We start from the raw sequence: 9,043 nt of genomic DNA, 5'->3' as shown, positions 1-9,043 counted from the left end.
GGATCCAGATGAATGCCGCCAACTATCTAACTTATACCACAAAGATTCTGTTGGGGAATCTAAGAGATACGCATTCAAGCTCTGTTGCATGTAGAACGGACATGGTTGTCAATCACGCACATTCATAATTGAGAATGATAATGAGGGTAATTTGACTCATAACACTCATCATGTTCTTGGGTACGAATGAATATCTTGGAATAAGAATAAGAGAGGATTGAATAGAAGAAGATAGAATCTCATTAATACTTGAGGTACAGCAGAGCTCCACACCCTTAATCTATGGTGTGCAGAAACTCCACCGTTGAAAATACATAAGCAAAAGGTTCAGGCATGGCCGAATGGCCAGCCCTCTCCATGATCAAGTGACCGAATAATGAAAGACTTAAAGTGGTCAAAAGATGTCTAATACAATAGATAAATGTCCTATATATACTAGACTAGCTTCTAGGGTTTACATGGGTAAGTAATTGATGCATAAATCCACTTCCGGGGCCCACTTGGTGTGTGCTTGGGCTGAGCTTGATGAATTCACGTGTAGAGGCATTTCTTGGCGTCAAACTTCAGGTTATGACGTGTTTTGGGCGTTTGACTCCGGATCATGACGTTTTTCTGGCGTTTAACTCCAGACAGCAGCGTGTACTTGGCGTTCAACGCCAAGTTACGTCGTCATTCTTCGAATAAAGTATGGACTATTATATATTGCTGGAAAGCCCTGGATGTCTACTTTCCAACGCCGTTGAGAGCGCGCCAATTGGAGTTCTGTAGCTCCAGAAAATCCATTTCGAGTGCAGGGAGGTCAGATTCCAACAGCATCAGCAGTCCTTTTGTCAGCCTTCTTCAGAGTTTTGCTCAAATCCCTCAATTTCAGTCAGAATTTACCTGAAATCACAGAAAAACACACAAACTCATAGTAAAGTCCAGAAATGTGAATTTAACATAAAAACTAATGAAAACATCCCTAAAAGTAGCTTAAACTTACTAAAAACTATATGAAAACAATGCCAAAAAGCGTATAAATTATCCGCTCATCACAACCCAAGTTTATTTATCTAATTTTTATTATATTGTTATTTTGTGTTTTATTAGGTACATGATCATGAGGAGTCACGAAAAAATCAAAAAAATTAAAAACAGAGTCAAAAACAGAAGAAAAAAATTTTTCACCCTGGAGGACGCACGGGCTGGCGTTCAACGCCAGTAAGGTGCATCTGGCCGGTGTTCAACGCCAGAACAGAGCACCATTCTGGCGCTGAACGCCAGAAACAAGCAACATCCTGGCGCTGAACGCCAGGAATGTGCCCAGAGAGGAAAAACTGGCGCTGAACGCCAGTAACAAGCATGAAACTGGCGTTCAACGCCAAAAACATGCTTTACATGGGCGTTGAACGCCCAGAACGTGCACCAATGGGCGTTTAAACGCCAGAATGGTGTGCCAAGGCAATTTACATGCCTATTTGGTGCAGGGATGGAATTCCTTGACACCTCAGGACCTGTGGACCCCATAGGATCATCTCAGGATCTGTGGACCTCACAGGATCCCCACCTACCTCGCCCTCTCTCTTTCCATTCATGGTCATTCCTTCCATTTTTCATTCACCACCTACATCTATCCTCTCTTCTTTCTTCTCTTGCTCGAGGGCGAGCAATATTTTAAGTTTGGTGTGGTAAAAGCATAGCTTTTTTGCTTTTCCATTACCATTAATGGCACCTAAGGCCAGAGAAACCTCAAAGGGAAGACAAAAGCTTCCACCTCTGAGTCTTGGGAGATGGAAAGACTATAAGCCGTCATAGCTCAGTGGTAGAACATGTGGCTGCAAATCAAGAGATCCCTGAGATACCTCAGGGAATAAGTTATCCTCCACACAAATATTGGAAGCAACTAAGGGTAGAAACACCAAAATTACTAGGAATCCTTCAACAGAAGCAAGGAAGAGACATAGAGGAGCTCAAAAAGCACCATTGGACCTTCAAGAAGGCGCCACCCTCACTCAGGTGGATTCATTCCTTGTTCTTTATTTCTTTCTGTTTTCGGTTTTTAATGTTGTGTTTATCTATGTTTTGTGTCTCTACTTCATGATCATTAGTATGTAACCATGCCTTAAAGCTATGAATAAAATCCATTAATCCTTCACCTCTCTTAAATGAAAAATGTTTTAATTCAAAAGAACAAGAAGTACATAAATTTCGAATTTATCATTGAATTTAATTTGATTATATTGATGTGGTGACAATACTTTTTGTTTTCTGAATGAATGATTAAACAGTGCATATGTCTTTTGATCTTGTTGTTTATGAGTGTTAAAATTGTTGGCTCTTGAAAGAATGATGAACAAAGAGAAATGTTATTGAGGATCTGAAAAATCATGAAATTGATTCTTGAAGCAAGAAAAAGCAGTGAAAAAGGAAGCTTGCGAAAAAAAAGTGGCGAAAAAAAAAGGAGCAGTAGAAAAAGCCAATAGCCCTTAAAACCAAAAGGCAAGGGTAAAAAGGATCCAAGGCTTTGAGCATCAATGGATAGGAGGGCCCAAGGAAATAAAATCCAGGCCTAAGCGGCTAAACCAAGCTGTCCCTAACCATGTGCTTGTGTCATGAAGGTCCAAGTGAAAAGCTTGAGACTAAGTGGTTAAAGTCGTGATCCAAGGCAAAAGAGTGTGCTTAAGAGCTCTGGACACCACTAACTGGGGACTCTAGCAAAGCTGAGTCACAATCTGAAAAGGTTCACCCAGTTATGTGTCTGTGGCATTGATGTATCCGGTGGTAATACTGGAAAACAAAGTGCTTAGGGCCACGGCCAAGACTCATAAGTAGCTGTGTTCAAGAATCAACATGCTTAACTAGGAAAGTCAATAACACTATCCGAAATGCTGAGTTCCCAGAGATGCCAATCACTCTGAACTTCAAAGGAAAAAGTGAGATGCCAAAACTATTCAGAAGCAAAAAGCTACAAGTCCCGCTCATCTAATTAAATTAATATTCATTGATATTCTGGAATTTATAGTATATTCTCTTCTTTTATCCTATTTGATTTTTAGTTGCTTGGGGACAAGCAACAATTTAAGTTTGGTGTTGTGATGAGCGGATAATTTATACGCTTTTTGGCATTGTTTTTATATAGTTTTTAGTAAGTTTGAGCTACTTTTAGGGATGTTTTCATTAGTTTTTATGTTAAATTCACATTTCTGGACTTTACTATGAGTTTGTGTGTTTTTCTGTGATTTCAGGTAAATTCTGGCTGAAATTGAGGGACTTGAGCAAAACTCTGAAGAAGGCTGACAAAAGGACTGCTGATGCTGTTGGAATCTGACCTCCCTGCACTCGAAATGGATTTTCTTGAGCTACAGAACTCCAAATGGCGCGCTCTCAACGGCGTTGGAAAGTAGACATCTAGAGCTTTCCAGCAATATATAATAGTCCATACTTTATTCGAAGATTGACGACGTAACTTGGCGTTGAACGCCAAGTACATGCTGCTGTCTGAAGTTAAACGCCAGAAAAACGTCATGATCCGGAGTTGAACGCCCAAAACACGTCATAACTCGGAGTTCAACTCCAAGAGAAGCCTCAGCTCGTGGATTAATCAAGCTCAGCCCAAGCATACACCAAGTGGGCCCCAAAAGTGGATTTATGCATCAATTACTTACTCATGTAAACCCTAGGAGCTAGTTTATTATAAATAGAACTTTTTACTATCATATTATCATCCTGGATTGTATTTTGAATCCTGTGATCACGTTTTGGGGGCTGGCCATTCAGCCATGCCTGAATCCTTTGCTTATGTATTTTCAACGGTGGAGTTTCTGCACACCATAGATTAAGGGTGTGGAGCTCTGCTGTACCTCAAGTATTAATGAAATTCTATTTTCTTTTATTCAAATCTCTCTTATTCTTGTTCCAAGATATTCATTCGTACCCAAGAACATGATGAATGTGATGAATAAGTAACCCTCATTATCATTCTCACTTATGAACGCACGTGATTGACAACCACTTCCGTTCTACATGTAACAGAGCTTGAATGCGTATCTCTTAGATTCACCAACAGAATCTTCGTGGTATAAGCTAGATAGATGGCGGCATTTATGAGGATCCGGAAAGTCTCACCTTGTCTGTGGTATTCCGAGTAGGATCCTGGGAATCCGGAAAGTCTCACCTTGTCTGTGGTATTCCGAGTAGGATTCCGGTAATGAATGACTGTGACGTGCTTCAAACTTGCAAGTGCTGGGCGTTAGTGACAGACGCAAAAGAATCAAGGGATTCTATTCCAGTAGGCGCAGGAACCAACCAGTGATTAGCCGTACTGTGACAGAGTGCGTGAGCATAGTTTTCACTGCGAGGATGGGATGTAGCCATCAACCATGGGTGATGCCTCCAGACGATTAGCCGTGCGAGTGACAGCCGCATAGGATCATTTTCTCGAGAGGATTGAAAGTAGCCACCGCTGATGGTGAACCCCTATACATAGCTTGCCAAGGAAAGGAGTAAGAAGGATTGAGTAGAAGCAGTAGGAGAGCAGGCGTCCTTGAGCCATGCAGCATCTCCACTCGCTTATCTGAAATTCCCACCAATGAATCTGCATAAGTGTTCTATCCCTTTTTATAATCTATTCTCTTATTTCTATTTTCGAAACCCATAAACCATTTTAGCCTGCCTAACTGAGATTTGCAAGATGACCATAGCTTGCTTCATACCAACAATCTCTGTGGGATCGACCCTTACTCACGTAAGGTTTATTACTTGGACGACCCAGTACACTTGCTGGTTAGTTGAACGGAGTTGTGAATTCAACTGGTGCCACAATAATAATTTCATACAACTTAAAGAACAGTGATCACAATTTCGTCCACCAAATTTAATGGTGGTATATGTGTTTGATTAAATGCATAACTCATGAAATAATTGCTGCATAGCATCATTTTCATTGAAGTGAGAGCTAGCTTGCTGTTATAAAGGTTCCTATCAATAAAGAGAAGCCCTTGAGAACAAAAGAAAATGCAGAAAGAAAAGGAAGAAGAAAAAGCCAATGTGGCAAGAAAAACAAAGAATAAAGGTTGGACACCAATAACTTGGACCCTAGGACACATGCCTGTGGTGTTCTTATACTAGGATATGCTTGGATAAGTAAATTCTGAGGGGTATTTTAAAACTCGATCACTTAGATTAACTGATTTGGGATGGCCAATTGAAAGTCCACAATAAAGAGCAACTTAGATACAGAACATTTAGTTATCCAAAGAGATGCTGGGCATCAATGATCCTAGGAAGAAATAGTAAGCCATGTGTCTGTGGTGGAAAGATGTTGAGTAAAAAAATAAAGCCAAAGGCTACTACTGCAACATTAGACACCAAGCCTCCAAAAGAATAATAAGCTTGTTGAGCAACATAAGAAAAGAAAAGTTAGCAAGGGAGTAATTAAAGAGTAAACCTTATAACAGCAAGTTTAGTAAGCCTTTGAGGAAAGGTGTATATTATGTAACAGCAAACAATAACTTGGGTTATCATTGTCTGCATAAAAACTCCATAAATCAAGTTCTGCTACATGGCCAATAAGGATATGTTTGCTCTCCTTGTTCATTTCATTTTCTCTTAGTTTGTTTGGTGTTGTGATGACAAGTCATCATATACCCATTTTTCAAGCTAATTTCACTTGTTTTATTAATCTTTATGCACTTTCTTGCATCCTAAGTAAGTGATTTAGAATGAAAATGCATAACTTGTTTAAATCAAGCAACTACCATTAAATTGATGCTAACTCATGAGGTTTGAGCTAAATTTAATTGATTTTTAATTGATTTATAAGCCTTGAGAATTTAGTGATACTTTGAGTGGTTGTTTTGATTATTTGAAGGTGAAAAAAAGAAGAAAAGAGGAAGCGTGGCTTAAGAAAGCGTGGCCCAAGGAGAAAAGAGTGTGGCGCATAGAAGGAGGAAGCAAATATTTCCCTCCACAAGGGCACACTGCCCTCTAGGAGAGCAACATAATGAGCCAAGCCTTGAAAAGCAACATTGCCCTGCCCACAACAAGGGCGGAGCACAATTTGATGCCAAGGACCAAAGGAAGCAAAAACTCTACCCTGCCCTCCTCAAGAGCAATATCGGGCTCCAAACAAGAATAATTCAAAGGAAATTGCTTCCTAGTGCTTCCTATGGGTTTCGAACACAAGGACAAGGAGGGAAGGAGTAGCGTTCAAACAAAAAGAAAACAAGCTTGCTTTCATTCCCCATGAATCGAACACGGCACCATGAGGAAGTAAGGAACTAGGCATGACTTTGGTGCCAAGAAAACCAAGGAAAAGAAGCAGCGTGCGCCTCCAACAAGTTTCGAACTTGGAACTTCACTTTTGGAAACATTGCCCTGCCCTCCACGAGGGCAGGGCAGCATTTTGTGGTGCACAGCCAGCGCACCAGATTGGCACGCACCAAAGACTCTCGGCAGCATCAGCACGCACGGGCAGCAGAATCTGGCGCACCAAAAAACTCTGCCCTGCCCTCCACAAGGGCAGGGCAGCATCCTGCAGCATCACACACCAAGCACGCACGCACGAGGGCCACACGCACCATTTTCTGCCCTGCCTTCCACAAGGGCAGGGCAGCCTCCTGGAAGCCAATTTTTCATGGGCTGAAAATTGGATTAAAACTCCAATTTAATTCATTTCTTCAACAAATCAAAAGCCCATCCAAATTCCAAGATCCAAGAATAGAAAGTGTATAAATAGAAGATAGTTTGATGTAATTAGAAAACCTTTCTTTTGAGCTTTGAACTTTTGCTTTACTTTTGACTTTTGAACCTTCTTTTGATTTTTGAGACTTCATTGAGAGCTAGGAACGGAGATTTCAGAGAATTGGGGAGGAGAATGGATCTCTCTTCTTCTTCGTTCTTGCTTGAGCATTTTTACTTTTCTTGTTTGAGTCTTGGGTGTGAAGAATTGAGGAATTTCTGTCTCAATCTCCATTCAAGATCTCTTTAATTTCTCTTCTGCATAATTGAGTTCAATTACATTTCCTTTACTGCTCCCTCTTAAATTTTTTGTTAATTGCTTTGTGAACTTGGATCTGGGAAGGCAATTGAGATCTAGGCTTTGCTACCTAGTCTTTGGAGTCCTGAGATCCCATTTTCCTTTTGGTTCTTCTGTGAACCCCTGCTGCAAGTTAATTTCCAATTCTGTTTGAGATCTAGTCTATTTTAATTCATTACTTGTTTAGTTAATTATTGCAATTTAATTTCCCTTGTTTGAATTTTGAATTCCCAGTCCTCAATTCCCTTTTTCCATTCAAGCAATTTATATTTCTTGCACTTTAAGTTACTGCAATTTACATTTCTTGCACTTTAAGTTTCAGTCATTTAATTTCTTGTTCTTTAATATTCAGCACCTTTACTTTCAAGTCTCTTTAATTTCTGTAATTCATCCCTCTCCCTTTACATTTCCTGCCATTTACTCACTGTTAGCTACAAAATCACTCAACCAATACTTGATTCGCTTGACTAAATCAACCACTGAACTAAAATTGCTCAATCCTTCAATCCCTGTGGGATCGACCTCACTCCCGTGAGTTTTATTACTTGATGCGACCCGGTACACTTGCCGATGAGTTTTGTGCTGGATCGTTTTCCACACATCACCTGCTATTTAATTTTCTGTAATTCTCAACTACATCCTGTTTAGCTCCACTAGCATAATCTTCCAATTAAAATTGCTTGACCAATCAATCCTTGTGGGATTCGACCTCACTCTATTGTGAGTTTTTACTTGACGACAATTCGGTATACTTGCCGAAGGGAGATTTGTTGAGAGACAAGTTTCCCGTGCATCAAGTTTATGGTGCCGTTGCCGGGGATTGATTTTGAATCAACAATGATTAAGTTGGAAGTTCACTAGATTGAGCATTTTTATTTTTCTTTATTTCTTTATTTGATTCAGTCAATTTTCTTCAGTTTGTTTAGTTTCTTCCTCATTCCCTTTACCCTCTCTGTTTTCTTTCGTTCTTTGTTAATTTCAATTCTGCTCACTAACCCACTAACTATTTGATAATTTGCATCACTTAGACTAACAATTACTCTAACAAGAATAATCTCTTCATTTTATCTCTTGCTGTGAGTTTTGTCTGTTGTATGACAGGGAGAAGAGAGGGAGCTTCAACTTCCTTCGATTCAGAACCTGAAAGGACCCTCTGGAGACTAAGGAGGGAAGCAAGAGGGAAAGGAATTGTTGGTGCTGAGGAAGAGGAAGAGTACTTTGAACCCAACATAGAAGAAAATTTGGAAAACAATCATGAAGGAGAAACTCACAACCATGCTAGAGAAGGCCCTGCAAACTGTGCTGGGCAAGAAATGAGAGTTCTAGGCTCCTACATCAATCCAAATCCAGGAAACTATGGAAGTAGCATTCAAAAGCCCACATACATGCCAACAACTTTGAACTAAAACCCCATCTCATCACCCTTGTTCAGAACAATTGTTCATTTGGAGGAAGTGCTCATGAAGACCCCAATCAACACCTAACCACCTTCCTGAGAATTTGTGACACTGTGAAGTCTAATAGAGTCAACCCGGATGTCTATAGGCTGCTCTTGTTCCCTTTTTCACTCAGGGACAAGGCATCCAAATTGCTTGAATCCTTCCCAAAGGTGAGCTTAACAAATTGGGAAGATATGGTGAATAAATTTTTGGCAAGATTTTACCCTCCTCAAAGAATCAACAGGCTGAGAGCTGAGGTGCAGACTTTCAGGCAGCAAGATGGTGAGACTCTCTATGAAGCATGGGAGTGATTCAAGGACTTAACAAGAAGATGCCCACCAGATATGTTCAATGAATGGGTTCAACTTCACATTTTCTATGAAGGTCTTTCCTATGAGTCAAAGAAGATCGTAGATCATTCATCAGGAGGCTCTCTAAACAAGAAGAAAACCATTGAAGAAGCCATAGATGTCATTGAAACAGTTGCTGAGAATGACTACTTCTATGCCTCCGAAAGAAGTAACACTAGGGGAGTAATGGAGCTGAACCACATGGATGCATTGCTAGCTCAAAATAAGATAATCACCAA

At 40.2% G+C, this 9,043-nt stretch overlaps 1 non-coding gene across 1 annotated transcript; it reads right to left on the bottom strand.

The window, feature by feature from the left end:
* Positions 1 to 8,696: 8,696 nt before the first annotated feature.
* Positions 8,697 to 8,803, bottom strand: LOC112804663 (small nucleolar RNA R71). The gene has a single exon (XR_003203272.1). It is a non-coding gene; the product is annotated as a small nucleolar RNA R71 (small nucleolar RNA).
* Between the last annotated feature and the right edge of the window lie 240 nt (positions 8,804 to 9,043).

This window comes from Arachis hypogaea, chromosome 5, assembly GCF_003086295.3.
Source record: "Arachis hypogaea cultivar Tifrunner chromosome 5, arahy.Tifrunner.gnm2.J5K5, whole genome shotgun sequence".
NCBI classification, from domain to species: domain Eukaryota; kingdom Viridiplantae; phylum Streptophyta; class Magnoliopsida; order Fabales; family Fabaceae; genus Arachis; species Arachis hypogaea.
This window is presented reverse-complemented; position numbering and strand designations above follow the sequence as displayed.